Source organism: Patagioenas fasciata, chromosome 2 (genome assembly GCF_037038585.1).
Source record: "Patagioenas fasciata isolate bPatFas1 chromosome 2, bPatFas1.hap1, whole genome shotgun sequence".
NCBI lineage: Eukaryota > Metazoa > Chordata > Aves > Columbiformes > Columbidae > Patagioenas > Patagioenas fasciata.
Genome location: NC_092521.1, coordinates 81,923,637 through 81,940,646, shown reverse-complemented (window position 1 = coordinate 81,940,646; position 17,010 = coordinate 81,923,637). Strand labels below are relative to the sequence as shown.

The window sequence follows — 17,010 nt, the reverse complement described above, 5'->3', positions numbered from 1 at the left end:
GCTTGTGATCACATCTTTGCTGTCATATGGTCCTGGTTATCTCATCCCATCTTGTGGTACTCACAAGCAACAATGCAAGAGATACTCAGCCTAGCAGGGTTAATGAATGACTACTGAATACTCCTAAACAGTCTGCAACAAAGTAATAAAAGAAAGATACTGTACAGAGCAGATAGTACTTTGTAGTAGAGCTCAAACCTAATGTGTCCCTGTCTTGGGTAACATCCTCAGATGATCACATGAACCTTATGATACAGATAAAAATAAAAAAATGCTTAAAACACACTGTCAGACTGGGGAGAGTATTTCTTCGTAATGACAAATCTGGTGACAAGTCTAATCACAAACATGCATCAACTTATCTAAAGTTTATGTATAATCTTAGATAACTGTTGAGTTTTTCTATGACAACAGTATACTCTTACATTGCCTTCAACTGCTTTCTGATTACTGTGATCCTGAAAGTTCTAGGGAAGGTGTGGGCAGGGAGGAAGCACTTCCAGTTAAACTTACTGACAAATTGTATGATGTGAAACTGAGGTCTCTGCCCCACCTTTGTAAGTGTCCAGATGGTGCTATGTTAGGATGATTTCAAAGAAACAGTGATCATATTCCATTTTGAATCCTTCCAGGAAGAACATCCTGGATATTAAAAATATTTTGATACCTGTCACTTTGTCTTGTCTTGCAAGCCTAAACTTTTGTTTTAGGAATGTCTGTGTTTTGTGACACATGCAGTTACTGGGTATGTGTAAGGAACCCATTGCAGAATTTTTTTTTCTTGCAGTCTATGTGATAGTGGATCAGAGATGACATTGTTAAGTTTGTGCTTGTTTGTGTGGTTTCTCTAAAAAAATAAACAAAAATAAAAAACCCTACAACCTGACAAAAACAAAGCACAGAACAATTATTTTAATTCTTTTCAGTTCTTTTGAGCTCATATTAACGTGTTGCTCAGTGGAACTGTTTGCTTGGTATAAACATCTCTATCCTGAGAAATTGAATGTATATTCTCCACTGATAAAAAATTTGCTCTTTCTGTAAACTTCCTTTTGAATTTCTGGACATCATTGGAATCTCAAGTTGTCTTCCTTGATTTTTTTTTTGTTTCATGTTTTTTTTCCTCTGTTTATGTTTTATAGAGTAGTTACACCAAGAGTTTGCTAATATAGCAGGAATTCTGTTTGTTGCTGTTGTTTCTGTGTTTGTTTTTGTTTTTTGGGGTTTTTTTGTGTGTGTGTATATGGGGTTTGTTTGTTTGTTTGTTTATTTGTTAGTTTGTTTGTTTGTTTTTCCTCCCTTCATTATGAAACTTCCCTTATCATGGCTAAAGATTCTGCAAGTCTAGTTCATGAACAAGACCTATTTCCCAGGAGAAAAAAAATTTTGCTCAGTGCTAAAAGGCTAGTATTCATTTATCTATCTATCTATCTATCTATCTATCTATCTATCTATCTATCTATCTATCTACCTATCTATATGCTTACTTACTTATTTATTTAAAATAAGAAGTAGTGATGAGTGTCTACTGCCACAATTCAGAGTACTCTGTTTTTCTAAAAGACAAAAACTTAAAACCTCCTTCATACATTGAAATACTGGAGTTGTAAACAGAACCACAAAGCTTGACTTCATCCTCCAGTATTAGTTTGAACCCTCCTTTGGCTTTTGTCTTAAAGAACTACTTATTAAGAAAATAATAGCCTTACCAAATTGATCTACTAAAAAAGATATGCTATAAATTCAAGAATATTAAGGCAGAAATCATAGTTAAGGCAAGTGAAATTTTGGAGACTGAAATGCTTATAATCTCCTGAGAGAAAGAAAATTGGACTAACTGGGACTTCAGCAGCTTGTTCTTCAATTTAGAAACAGCAGTGTTACTGATTCCTAGACCTGATCTGAAGTTCATCATTTTGTCTGGAACACAGGCACACTGATGGAGTGAAGACATGCTTCTAGGCAAATATATTATTCCAAAGTATTTTCCTGTCTTCTGAAATGCATCCAGCTGGTTGGTTGTTTAGCTCTGTGCATTGTGGGAGAGTGGGAGGGGGGGTAAACAAAACAAAACAAACAAAAACACCAAAAATCCACAAAACCATGAACACTCATCCAAAAACCAAACATGTGCCATAATCCCCCTCACCAAACCTTTTCCAAAAGTATTCACAGCATATCTGAAGCTTCCAATTTCTTTTTTCATAGGTTCCACTGCATATTGCAGTGCATTTTGAATAATGCTTTAAAAAAAAAAAAAAACAAAAACAAAACCAACAACAACAAAAAGGTAAATTTGTGTTTTGGCTTTTTTTTTAAGTTGATGAATGAAGGTGATTCGCATGGAAGAGAAATGCAAGTTGGCTTTGCATTCTTTGGTTGGTTGGTTTGTTTTCTTGTTCGTTCATTTGTTTTCATGAGAAGATATCATACAAAAAAGGGATATCAAGAGTGATGACAGTTAGTGTCTCTGTACAGATAGTTCACCCTTGTCAAGGAGAATGAGATATCGTCCATTTTTATTCTTCCTTGCCCTCTGCTGCTTATAGTAAGAATACCTAGGGAATTAAACTATGGTTTTGTTAACTAGGACATTTTTTTATTATAATCTGGATATTCATCACCAGTCTTACTTTAGAATTACTAAATAATGATAAATTTGGGTGCTAGCTAGTCTAATCTGACTATGAACCAGCAACCTTGAATTGAGAAGCAATTTTATCTTGTGAAATGTGCAGGTTCGGGAGAGATTTAATCTTTTAAAAAACAAACTACTTTTCTTTCCAGCTCACCAGCAAGGGGTGATGGTGTTTTAAACTCAATTTCTATAGTAAACAGCAACAACAAAAGTCTATTTTTGTCAGCACTTCCATCCTGGAATGAACAAATCAAAGAAAAAGGATGTGGTGCGCTGATTAATGATTGCGAGTAACTCCCTGCAGGCTGTGGCTTCATGCCCCAATGATTCTTCTGGATAGGATACTACATTAAGCACATATGCTTTTGTCCATATGGCTTAATTAAAATCTAAAGGATAACCTTTAGCTTTGTATTTTTCACTCATGCACTTTTAATGCTGAATAAGTAAGTTGTTGTTTATTCTGCTGAATTACCTGAGATGCCAACTTGTAAATGCTGAATTAACTTTATTTTAAAACATTAATTCAATATGAAAAGGGAAATAAAGTAATAGATAAAACAAAACAAACAAACAAACAAAAAAAACCCCAAACAAATCCCAAACAAATCCCAAACAAAACAAAATTAAAAAAAAAAAAAAAACAAAAAACAAACAAAAAACCCCTTGTGAAATTCAATGTTTTAGATTATTTTTAAGGTGCTGCCTTCTTTCTTCAAAGTAATTTTAATGTAGCCTTTGTTTACCATCAGTTGGACAAAGAAATTCTGTAACTGAGTAATGTAATACCAAAGAAGCCTATGAGCCATTAATGGTATTTGTTATCAAGTGTGAAGAATTTTCACAGTGATCCTGAATAAATAGTAAAGATCACCTTATTTTTTGTACCAAATATATAATGACTTCTAATTCAAGGCACTTTATAAGTTACATATTTTCTGTACAGTCCATCAACCACATACTATGTACTTGTTACTGTATTGCTAACTGGATGTTGCTGAAGTGAATCAGACTTCTTCCTGTTATAGTGTGGGTAAAAAGCTGATAAAAGCCTCATGGTAACAAAAAAAACTAAGATGGCCAATGCCATAAAAAGTTTGTTTAACTCACTTAATCTTCATCCCTGCCCCCTAAGCTATCCACTGTTTGTAAATTCTACCATGTCTTGCTAGGATTTTGCAAATATATTTTGAGCAATTTTGGCTTGCCTTATTTCTGCTTGGCAGTTAGAAAGACCATTCGGTCTTTGCAGAGTCTTAAATGGCAGAAAACTATTTATGATTTGTTATCCATTTCTTACATTTGAAGAAAAAGAGCTCATTGCTAATGTTGGTGTTTTCAGAAAAAAGATCCAGGAGTACCAGTTAGCTTTTAGATTTGTAAAATCTATTTATAGAATTTGTTTTCTTCTCACTACCTGAGAAGCTGTTGATTTGAGTAAGCCCAAAAAACTGCATGAGTTTCAAAGTGATGTTCCCAAAGTTAGCATTCAGACTCAAGTTTAATAGCTTGAAGAAGCAATCCGATTTCAGGACTCATTGTCTTTCAGGGATACAAAATAAAAATTAAAACACATATTTTCCTAATACAGGAGACTGTAACCATATATCTATCCAAGTGAACTTTGTTAAGTAGTGGGAAATATGGGGAAAATCACCTTATTTGCTATACAAGATTGATCTTTTCAAAAATAATTTGTTAACATAAATTTGACACAGTTTTACAGTGCTAAGTATGTAGACAATCAATACAGTTTGACATGTGCCATAATTAATGTGTATTTCACATTGCTGTGAGGATAAAAATGCACTGTGAAGTGTGATGAATTCTGCTTGGTTCTGCTTAATACACTCTTAGGTCATAATATAGCATTCAGTGCCCCTGGAGTTCATCTGAACTATCTGTGTTAATGAAGACTGGACAACTTAGAGTAAATGCTGTGATTCCAGAAATAATAAAATCCAGTTAAGTTACTTTCTAAAGAGGTAGTCTAGATAAATCACAGCTGATAAACTTGGTCAGTCATTAATTTGTAGAAATCTTACTATCTGTAATACATATGCAGGTTGATCAGATAATAGACACCAGGTTATTAAAAAGTTGCTTGGTTCTTTGTGATTAACATGGATGAAGAAGGATGAATTGTGAGTGAGAATTAATGCATAAGTTCATACATACAAACTCCAACATGATTCACTGAGAGGTTTTATGTCATGTTTTTCTGAAGGTTTACATATGCAACATGCGCTTGTACATTCAACAGTTTTTATCTGTAACACAATAAATAAGATTTATTGAATATGGGGATGTCCTTTATAATGCATTATCTGTACATAAAATGGAAAGTTGCTTCTAGTCATCAATCATTTTAATAATTTGTAAGAATTTTTTAGCTTTTTGAAGAAAGTATGGTAAAATTATTTTTTTATTTAATTAATTTTATGTGAGTGAATGTTGTGGGAAAGTTTTGGCATTGCTTCTTAGTTTCTTATGTAGAACATACAGAACTTACTCATACTACTGTAATTTAGATATTCTTCAGCTCATTATATATACAACTTGGAGAAGTTTAGTCAAAGTATGCAGTGAGCTGAAATTTATAATCATAGACTTATTTGCCTCTACAACTGAAGGTCGTTATAGAAAGTAAAAATGAAGTCATCGTATAATCTATAGTTCATGTTCTGGAAACCTCCAACATCCACCAAATACAGTTGTCTTTTGATATTTCTATGAGTTAATAACTTAGTAATCACAATGACTTAATTTGAAATAATTCCTCTGGTTGCTTGCAGTATTTTGTGAGAATGTGTAAGCAATCTGTAGTCTTTCTATTAGTTTGGCTGTCCACTCTTCAAATATTCGTGTAAGTCCCTTATATTATAAGTGACCTAAAAATCCAGAAAGTAAATTCTAGGCAGCATTATATACTTGAGATTTGCAGGATGTTACTTTAACAAAATAATTTTAATTCTACCCAACTGTTGTGCTACCAGTTAATAGCAGTTAACAGATATTTTTAACCTGTAGATACAGTGTAATTTGTTCAGTGTTGGTTTCTTCATTTTAGCAGTTTCATGTAACTGTTTTATTCAAGTTAAGTAAAACAAATCAGTGCAATGCATTCCTTACGGTGAAAACAAACTTTTTTTTTTTCAAGTTAGGTGGTTCTTCTACTTGATATATAATAATAACAACAACCACCTCGAAAGTACATCAGAATGTACTTGAAAAGGTCAGTGAAATCTGCTTTATGTAAGCATTATGTGTATTAAGATTCTGAGGAAAGAAGACTGCAAGTGAGAGCTTTAAGATGCTTGTTCCTTCTGGACAGTTACTCTATGAATAATCCTTAGTGATCCTGTGAAGTGAATAGTCACAGAAGCTCTTACCCTTGAGACAAATATGTGAGATGTTTCCGGGAAGCTTCAGATTGTTGCTAAAACTACTGCAAGGAAAGCCCTTTTTTATTTTTTTTTTCCCTCAAACTTACTAAGATTTGTATGATGAAAGGGTTATATTCCAGTTTTTTTAACATTCTGGGGATGTTTGTTTGTGTTTTTTTTTTTCCTTGAAAGAAAAGAGATATGTAGCACTTTAACAAGTCAGTAAGAGTGTAGTAGTGATATTCTTACATGACATGCTAAGATAAACTCCCAACATTTCCTAATGTTTTTTGAAACAGAAGGTGGCTGTGTTTGAAGGAGTAAAATTACCATTTGAAGTCCCTTCATCAAAAAATTGGAAAGTAGGGGGAGTCATCCATTCTTACTCAATTCATTTTGCTTGGCACTGGATACCAATTGAAGAAGAATCATAGAATCGTAGAATGTCCTGAGTTGGAAGGGACCCACAAGGATCATAGAGTCCAACTCCTGTCCGTGCATATGACAACTCCACAGTTCGCACAACATGTGTGAGAGCATTGTCCAGTCTCTCCTTGAACACTGACAGGCTTAGGGCCATGACTACCTCCCTGGTCAGCCTGTTCTAGTCGCTAAAGAGAAGAGAACAGTGCCTGACCCTCCTCCTCCCCTTGTGAGGAAGCTGTAGACCATGATGAGGTCTCCTCTCAGTCTCCTCTTCTCCAGGTTGAACAAACCAAGTGACTTTAGCCGCTCCTCATACGGCTTCTTCTCCAAACCCTTCACCAGTTTTGTAGGCCTCTTCTGGACACTCTCTAGTAGCTTAATATCTTTCTTATCTTGCAGTTCCCAGAACTGGACACAGTGCTCCAGGTGAGGTCGCACCAGTGCAGAGTGGGACAATCACCTCCGTGGACCAGCTGGCAATGCTGTGCTTGATGGACCTCAGGACACAGTTGTCCCTCTTGGCACACTGTGCCAGGGCACACTGTTGGCTCATGTTCACCTTGTTGTCGACCAGAGCCCCCAGAGCCTTCTCTTCAGAACTGCTTTCCAGTATCTTGTTCCCCAGTTTGTATGTATAGTCAGGGTTGCCATGTCCCAGGTGCGAAATCCGACACTTGCCCTTGTTGAACTTCATGTGGTTAGTGATTGCGCAATTCTCCAATTTGTCCAGATCCCTCTGCAGGGCCTTTCTGCCCTTGAGGGTGTTGATAACTCCTCCAAATTTTGTGCCATCAGCAAACATCATAAATAATCCCTCTAGTCCTGAGCTTAAGTCATTTATAAAAGCATTGAAGAGTACTGGCCCTAAGATGGAAACCTGTGGAAACCCACTTGTGACTGGTTACCAGCCCGACATATCCCTGTTTACCAGAAACCTTTGAGCCCTGCCCATCAGCCAATTGCTCACGCAATGTATTGCATGTTTATTCAGCTGTGTGTTAGACATCTTGTCCAGGAGAATACTGTGAGAGACAGTATCAAAGGCTTTACCGAAATCCAAAAATATGACATCGACAGGCTTCCCTTGGTCAACTAAATGGGTAACCTGGTTGTAGAAATAAATTAATTTCGTTAAGCAGGACTTTCTCCTCATGAACCCATGTTTGCTGGAACCAATGACTGCATTGTCATTCAGATGCTTTCCAATAGCGCCCAGAATAAACTTCTCTGTGATTTTGCTAGGAGCAGAGAGGAGTCTGACAGGTCTGTAATTTTCTGGGTCATCCCAGTTGCCCTTCTTGTAGGATTTTAATGGAAATAATGCGAAGTATCGCCAATCTGATCAAGATAGATATATTAGGAATTTGTGGTGGTCATATGATGTAATTAGCAAGCCTTGGTGTTTCAGTTTGAATTGATCTTACTTAACCTTTGCAGTCCAGCCTAATTTGAATATTAAGAAATGTCATAATCTCTGAAGGGCAATTCTTCAAAATTAGTGTGGTATATTTCATTGTTTTAGTAACTATATGATTTAAGATATCTTCCCATGCTATTTAGGTAGAATTCGGTATCGGTACTTCCAATGACTATTGTGACTAACATTCTCCTGCCCTCTTGCAATAGGAAAATTATGTAAATGGTGCAGTTACTACCTTTGAGGAATTCTAAAACTCTCAGAAAAACTTGGAAAAACAGACTGCAGGAGTCTTATTGACAAATAAGGTAGTACCAGTCAGCACCCAGTAGTAAGCGCATATGAAAATTTGCAACGCTTTGGAGAAATAGTGTGGTGGTGGGTTTTTTTGTTTGTTTGGGGTTTTTTGTTTGTTTGTTTGTTTGTGGTGGTTTTGTTTGGTTTTTTATAGTGTTAATGTTTTTCTAAGGCAGATTTTTGCGTATTTCTGGAAGCTCTTTAGTATACATAAAATTGTTTGCAGCTAGTAGCTTTCCCATAATATTTTGCAGTGTGGCTCTTTTATGTTAATATAAATCCTCCAGTATGTGTATTTGATGGTTAGAGGAAACAAAATTGTCTGGAATTGTCTCTCTTGGCACAGGTGGCAAATATGCCATTGTTCAATAACTGTACTGGTCTGCTCTGAAAGAGTCTATAGTTTGTTTGAACTTGACTTTTAAAATTGATGACCCAAGATTTCTATGTTCATACTGGTAAAACCTGCTGAGGTTCTTCGTGCTAGAGCAGGCTTTCCTAAAAATAATTGGGAGAAAAACCATTCCAATCTGGGGCTAGTTTTAAATTGCAATAGATATGGAATACCCTGGTTGACCTTAAGTTTGTATTGCATCCACAGTTTAGTACTACCAGCACACTTCACAGACCAATAAAATACTTCAGTATTATGTAATGATATTCTTGCTATTACAAAGTGCAGAACAGAGTGACCCAAAATACTTTTAAAAAAAAAAAAAATTTTTAATTGGACTGGCTTGTCTGTGGCAGCAAGGAAACTGTTGTCATTCTTTTATCCTCTGTATGTGATACCTCCCTTCAGAAGAAAAGTTGCAAAGTGACTGGGCACTGATGTGGATCTTCAAACTGTGGATAAACTTCAGGAACCTTCCTCCTTTAGCAATTCCCAGACTAGACAATTGGGTACATTTTTCCAAATTGTTACAAAAAATCTCCACAAACCTGTTAGAAAGTATGACCTATTTTGAAATGTCCTTGTGGTAGTTGCTGGATTAAGAAGACAAATTGTAATCAAATAATATGGCTTGTTCCAAAAATTGAATGTCAAAATCACTTGGTTTTGTTGCCAAATCGTTAAATGACAATTCTGAGCATATGGAGGGAGGAGGTGAATTGTATGCCTTGGTCCTTTGGTGAAAGGGTAGGACTACCTTTATGTTTAGAATTAATCACAGACTTGAAATTATTCACTGAACAGGTGATTTTTTGGTGGCTTTTCACTAATAATTATTTCTAAAAAGCATAGGTACTTCAGCTTTCTAAAGCTCCTGGCAGCTAGATTAATAGCTTCTTGGCAGCAGATGACAATGACTGGTATGTAGCCACTACCAGATGAGCATTAATTTACTTTTTTATTAAGTATGCAAAACAAGTAGAGAAAATATAATCATTTACTATTATAATAGTTAAAGGTTTTAACCAGCTGCACGATTTATGCTTCAATTAAACTGTGCAGCTTGTACAAAGTCTTCCTATATTAATCATGCAAACTGGTTCATTATTTATGACTAAAGAAAGCAGATAAGCCAGAGTTTCCAGTGATGACTGGGAAAGGTGTTATATTTGCAACACCCCACATGTTAAATATGGCAGGGAGGATGAAGGATTTCATATGAAAGAAAAATTGAATAGTGTAGAATTTTTGAGATTTATATTACAATACTCTCAATCTGCTACTACTCTGCAAAATGAAGTTAAATGCTGCTACCATTTACACAACTCAAAGCCCTTAGGTGGCTGAAGGTCAATGGCTATCAGTGACAGTGTTGTTTGATTTATAGTTTGTCACAGAGGTACCCTGAAGTTAGTTTAGATGGACAACAGGGTCCAGAACAAACTTTTATTCGGTAAAGAAAGTGCAGTAGATTAACCGGTGGAAGACGGGGTTTTAGCTCTCCAATAGTGACATAAATACAGGTTTGAGTATCAGTCGAGGTAATTATTAAAGGTGCAGCAAATAATAACAATGGAGATCCATGATGTGCATGCACGTGGCTCACCATAAACAATGCCATTTAAGCACGGAATAAGCACCCACGATCCTGCGAGGAATTATTAAAGAAAATTTTATCACTCACCCACGTGGCTTGGTGGGAGGAATCCTGGTTGCAGGAGATTACTTTAGGCAGCCATCCTGCCTAAGGGGGAGGGGTCTCAGCCACAGACTTTGGCCCGCGCTCCAAGATGTCCGCACAACCGGTGGCTGGCCTCGTCGGGGGTCCCATTTATATAGCTCTGTCAGATCTGACTATAGGCATTCCAAAAGCTTCTCTTCACCCCTACTCTGACTGTGAGGGCCCAGTGGCTCCTTGGCGCCTCTATGCCCCCATCCCTTCTCTCTCTTAATGACCCTGATCAATGGACAGGTTCTGGGGTTAAAACAAAAGAAGCTGTTAACCCCATTGCAGGAGCTGGTGGGGGAGATGTGTCTGCACCTTCCATATCAAAGGAAGGGAGGGGAAGAGAGGGGGGTATACATCTGCCACACATTTTTTTCAAATTTTTTTGTAATTGATAAATTATTCACTAGGAAAGATGTAGCAAATACCAGCGGACATGCAAGCAAAGGTAAATTTTGATAAAGCTCTGGTTTTACTTTATGTCCATTTGCATCTCTCCAGCATACTTGATTGAGGTGGTCTTGATGAATAGAAATGTTGCAAGATGGAAAATGTCTCTTCCATTTTACAGAATTTCATGAATATCCAGATCCTTTGCAAACTATTGGGATGATTCAAGTGTTCATGTTTTTCAAGGGATAAGGGTGAAGTGAGGGATTACTGAGACTTTTTTAGTTTAAAATAATTAATTGGCATCAGAACCTGTCCTGTTCTAATTTTAACTACAGACATAACCCACCAGCTCTGTCAGCTGTATGAATACCCCGGGTACCTTGTGACTGGCTGTTTGCTGAAGTATTTTTTCTGCTTTATGTGTCTTGGACTTAAATTAACCTCAGTGAAAATTTCACTGAAACCATGATGTTGTGAAAGAAAAAAAAAATGAGGCTCACACCAGGTTACTTCAGTGATTTCTCGAACCTAATACAAGATGGAAGGGTGAAAGGTATAAAGCCTAAAGGATTGTATATTAGCATTGTTGAAAATCATATGACTTGTACAATGTGAGTAGAATGATGAACTCACACTAAGCTGTGTTTTTAAGATAGTTTCTTAGGCAGATTTCTGATGTAAGAATTTATTCTTAACTTCAGTACTTTTCATGTACCATTTTGTATTTTTCATGTATCACGAAGACCTGAGATATGTAATTTTTCCCCCACACTTGAGTGTCAAGTGGCATCCTGGGGTGTATTAGAAGGGGGGTGCTTAGTAGGTCAAGAGAGGTTCTCCTTCCCCTCTACTTTGCCCTGGTAAGACCACATCTGGAATATTGTGTCCATTTCTGGGCCCCTCAGTTCAAGAAGGACAGGGAACTGCTGGAGAGAGTCCAGCGCAGAACAACAAAGATGATTAAGGGAGTGGAGCATCTCCCTTATGAAGAAAAGGCTGAGGGAGCTGGGGCTCTTTAGCTTGGAGAAGAGGAGACTGAGGGGTGACCTCATTAATGTCTACAGATACATAAACAGTGAGTGTCATGAGGATGGAGCCAGGCTCTTCTCAGTGGCAACCAATGATAAGACAAGGGGTAATGGATTCAAACTGGAACACAAAATGTTCCACTTAAATTTGAGAAGAAACTTCTCAGTAAGCGTGACAGAACACTAGAACAGGCTGCCCAGGGAGGTTGTGGAGTCTCATACTCTGGAGACATTCAAAACCCTCCCGGACGCCATCCTGCGTAACTTCACCTAGGTGTTCCTGCTCCGGCAGGGGGATTGGACTAGATGATCTTTTGAGGTCCCTTCCAATCCCTAACATTCTGTGATTAATTTATTGAAAATTTTGTTCTCAAGCAGTTTTGCTGCATCTATTATATGGAAACTTGTAAATTATCTAGAAGGTATTTATGTTTTTACAGTCATCTGTTCCACTATCTGTACAAATTTGTTTGAACTACCATGTTTCCAGGTTGCCAGATAATGAGCAAGAAAGACCAATATGTAACCTTGACTGGCAGAATGCCTACTGATTGTAAGACACTGCATTCCAGGTCATTTCTGGCTGTTTTGAAGTTAGATTTGAAACCATTTTTAGTTTAAGTACTCTGAGCAGAAGATTTTTGGCTTTTCTGGGACTGGTTCATTTTCATGTAGATGCCCTGTGGCTATATATTGTTTTGGCATTTTTTTATGCCAATGTGTTTAGTGCACTATTTTTTTTTTTTTTTTTTCAATCACAGCGTTTTTAAGATTACAGATTTTGTAACTGTTTCTTCCATGGTGTTAGTTGGGTGGTTAGTCAGGCTAAAATGGTGTCTCATCTATGTTACACAGCTGCCTGAATAGACAAGTATGATTGCAAAACTGGATTACACACAGCTTAAATGCAATAAGCATTCAGGTGAAGTCAGGAGGTAGATGATGTCAAATAACACTTCTTCCTTGTGAGCTAATTAAGATTTATTATTTGTCTTTACCAACCATTACTAGCTCAGAATTCTTCTATTAATTGAGCTTTCTAATGATTTTCCAGCTAAGTGGGTTTCTATTTCTTCCTTTAACATGCACAGATTGCACAACTTGTTATTTTGCTGCATGAAAATGTTCTCTTTTGGGCCCACTGAATGATTTCTGTATTGAGTTAGCTCATAAAAGCTTTGGGTTAGATTTGTTTGTTTTCTTGCAACTGCCTATTGTATTGTACTTCCTCCGAAAGAGAAGTTGTTTGGGTGTTTTGGTTTTTTTTGTTTGTTTGTTTTGGTTTGGTTTTGGTTTTCTGTTTTGTTTTTTAATTGTGTGTGTTTGTTTGTTTGTTTGTTTAGTTGGCTGGGTTTTTTTAATTGTCTGTGGGGTTTTCGGGGGGGTTGAGTTTGTGTTGTTTTAATGTATTCAGTACTACCCTGTACTTTAAATTAATATTTTAACTTATTCCTTTTGAAACATTCCTTTTTGCAATTCCACCTTTCATCTCCAGGTGATTTGTCATTTTTGAATTTACTTTTATCAATCTCCCTGAGTCCTTTAACTGCCAAAAATAACACAATATAACGGCAATGCAATTTTGCGAGGAAGTCAAGCAAACAACAGAAATCACGTGTTCTTAGTTTGTCTTCTTAGTAAGACTTACAGTTGTTTCTGTATTTGTGTTCCCTTACCAACGTGAGGTTCCCCACACAGCACAGTCATATTACTTTATTGGTCTGATAGGTAAATGGCTATGAATTGAGGACATGACAAAGGTTTTAATTAAACTACTTGAGGAGCAACCCTCCTCCCCCAATTTCTATTTAAGTAGGAGTTAAATGCATGTGCATCCATTTAACTATATAAAAAGCAAGTAAATCCAAATACCTTACACCTGTTTTGTGTGTACAAGCATATAAAGCTAGATTATGTATGTGTATATTTTACTATCAGTATGCAAATAGCAACTGCATATGTGTTGAAGTGGGTCATTGGGTTCTTTTAAGTTCTTTAAGTGACATTTTCTTTAATACCATGAAATTAATCTTTCTGTGGAAAGTTAGTTTGGTATTTGTGCATTGTTGAAGATTTTTAAGCCCACAGAGCAGCATGATATGGTATTTAAATGGTGGGTAAGCTTTGTGCAGTCTTTGCTTCTGTTATGCAAATAGTCATTCAGCATATTCTGATAGTAAAAAGAGGAAATGCAAGTGATGTATAGACTTTTGATAGTTGCAAACACTTGAAAGAAAACAGCTTTAACAAGAAAAAAAAAAAAAAAGAAAAGGTTTGAGGCTGATTATTAGCTTGTTATATGTCGGAGCATAGGACAATCCTTGTTAGAGGATATTTCAGGAAGTCTCTGGTACAGCCTCCTGCTCAAAGTAAGATTAACTGTGAGATCAGATGAAGTTGCCCAGGGTTTCATTCAAATTGGGTCTTCAAGAATGGTGACTGCACAGCCTGCCTGGACAACTTGGTCCACTGGTTGACTGTCCTCAGGCTGAAATTTCCTTGCCTTGCCTTGCCTTGCCTTGCCTTGCCTTTCCTTTCCTTGTCTTTCCTTGTCTTTCCTTTCCTTGCCTTTCCTTGCCTTGCCTTGTGTCCTGGTTTTGTCAAAAAACAAATTTCCCTTTTAGTGAATTTGCCTGTCAGCTAAAGCCTTCATATTAGCTGCATTTTCCTGGAGAACCAGACACATGTTTTGGTAAACCTAGCAATGGAATGCAAACTTATTGATAAGCACGGATGGACATCACGTGAGAGGGGTAACGAGAAACTGGTGACCAAGAAACTGACCAACTGTGTATAACATTCCATTCATGTGAATACTTCATATAAAAGTGGGAGATCATGAGGATCTCGGCCCTTTTCCCTTTTTTCCTTTTTCCCTTCTGCTTATGACCAACACTAGGAGAGGACCTTGCTAGTTGTCCCTGCGAACTGAGGCCTAGTGAGAGACTGAATCCAGCTCCGGTTGGCTACAGAGTCTAATCCAGGACTTTGGGTGTTGGCTCTGCAGTTGCTGAGACTTTCAAGATTGGTTTTGTATATTTTGTATTATTTTCTCTATTCTTGTTAGTAGCATTAGTAAAACATTTTTAATTTTTCCAACTCTCTTCTCTCTGTCCTTCTTTCCCTCCCGATCACCTGTCCTGAGTGGGAAGGGGGGAGAGGGAGGGACAAAACGGGGAAATGGGGGGGAGAGGAGGTTGACAATACATCTGCCAGGGTTTTATTGTCACCCCGCAATCTAAACCCTCAACACCTTGCCTTGCCTTGCCTTGCCTTGCCTTGCCTTGCCTTGCCTTGCCTTGCCTTGCCTTGCCTTGCCTTGCCTTGCCCTTGCCCTTGCCTTGCCCTTGCCTTGCCCTTGCCTTGCCCTTGCCTTGCCTTGCCTTTCGTCTCTACCTCTTTCATTTCAGCTTACCTCTGTTACTTCTCGTGTTTTTGAAGTGTACCACCATGAAGCAACTGTTGTCTGTGGTCTTGATGACCTCATCATATGTTCTATCAGGCTGCTTTTTGATTCCTTGAAGCCATCACTTCTCCAGGCTGACAAAGGCTTCTGCCTCTCAGCCTTTTCTCACAGATCCAGTGCTCCTGCCACTGACCATATTGTTGACTGTCTGCTAAACCTGCTTTAGCATGTTGATGTATTTCTTGTACAAAGGCACACAAAACTGGAGCTGGTATTCTAGCTGTGTGCTTGCAAGTAGATAGGGAATACACATTGCCTTAATCTCCTGGATATGCTTCTGGTTTGTGGCCAGGGCACACTGCTGATGCATGTTCAGCTTCTGTATTATTGATGCTTATATGGAAGAGTCACAGGGGTTAATAGTCTGAACACAAGTCTCATCAGTCTCTCTTCAGCATCTTGAATCCAAGACTGCCCTCTGCAGCAGATTAGGTTCACCAGCTGTGATTCGTGGGATGGGGCATCCTGCAGTGGGCACCTGTCATTGCTTCTTGTTGCTGTTGCACAATTCAGGTTCATCATCTGGTTTTGATATTTCACCAGAATGACATTCTATACCCACAGTCGCACCCCCAACCATCTAATCTACTACCAGGGTGCTGAGCTTGTTCTGCACTTGCAGATCTCTAGGGAGACACAGAACATCTTCCTCTTAGCAGAAGTCACAGGCCTCTAGTATTCTACATTTTGGGAATGTCCTTATGCCATTCCAAAAATCACAAGGCCTTACTATTCCTTCCTTCTTTGTGTTTGGCATTCCAGACTCTTGTGTCTGTAAAAGAAGGTCTGTATGAAAACAAAATTCTTAAGATTTATTGTTTTAGTGTAGTGTTAGATCTTATTTCCTGTGGAGCAACGTGTATATGCGCTAAACTGAACCAAGAACAGAAAAAAAGTGAATGGAAATACTCTTAGAGGATAAAGGTATTAAATCATGGTGTAAAAGAAACAAAAAATCAAACAAAAAAGAAACCAACAAAAAAACTCATATTGACAAAACACATAAACAAACCCACAACAACCCAAACCTAATAGACAAAATACCACACATGAGTTAGCGTTTGTCTTTCCAAGGTTTTCTAAGGTTATAAGTTTGTTTGTTAGTATTTATCTTTCTTGTTTGTTGCTGTTAATGTTTCTAATGTATTTCCTTAAACAGACATTATTTTACTAATGAAGTTAGTTAAATGTGTTTGGAGTGAATAATGACTTTTTACAGGTGCTTATTTTATAATTCTGAAGTCTATAAAAATGATCAAAGAGCTCGAGGAAACAGAACTCTGGTACTTTTTGATGCCTTTTCTTTGCATGGTATGTAGTTTCTGTTAGCCTGTGATCAAAGACCACACAGTAAATGCCGTAGTTATATGGTTGGCCCATGAGGTGAGAAATAAACAAAGAGTGCTTATGAATCCTGATTTTCATGTCAGCTTTTGGCTTTTGAAATTTGTGGTGTTCGGACAGACTGGAATTTACCTGAGTACATCCTAAATCGTGAAGGAGTCTGTTTGGGAAAGGAGGCCTATACAGAACCACAGAATGTCCTGAGTTGGAAGGGACTCATAAGGATCATGGAGTATAACTCCTGCCCCTGCATATGACAACTCCACAGTTTACACCATGTGTCTGAGGGCATTTTCCATTCTCTTCTTGAATACCAACAGACTTGGGACCATGACTACCTCCTCAGAGAGCTTGTTCCAGTGCTCCACTACCCTCTGGGTGAAGAACCTTTTCCTAATGTTCAACATAAATCTCCCTGGCACATCTTCCTGCCATTCCCTTGGGTTCTGTCATTGGTCGCCAGAGAGAAGAGATCGGTGCCTAACCTTCCTCCTC

At 37.6% G+C, this 17,010-nt stretch overlaps 1 protein-coding gene across 1 annotated transcript in view; it reads left to right on the top strand.

The window, feature by feature from the left end:
- CDH18 (cadherin 18) overlaps positions 1–17,010 on the top strand; it is a 560,106-nt gene that overhangs the window by 18,654 nt on the left and 524,442 nt on the right. The window lies entirely within an intron of this gene.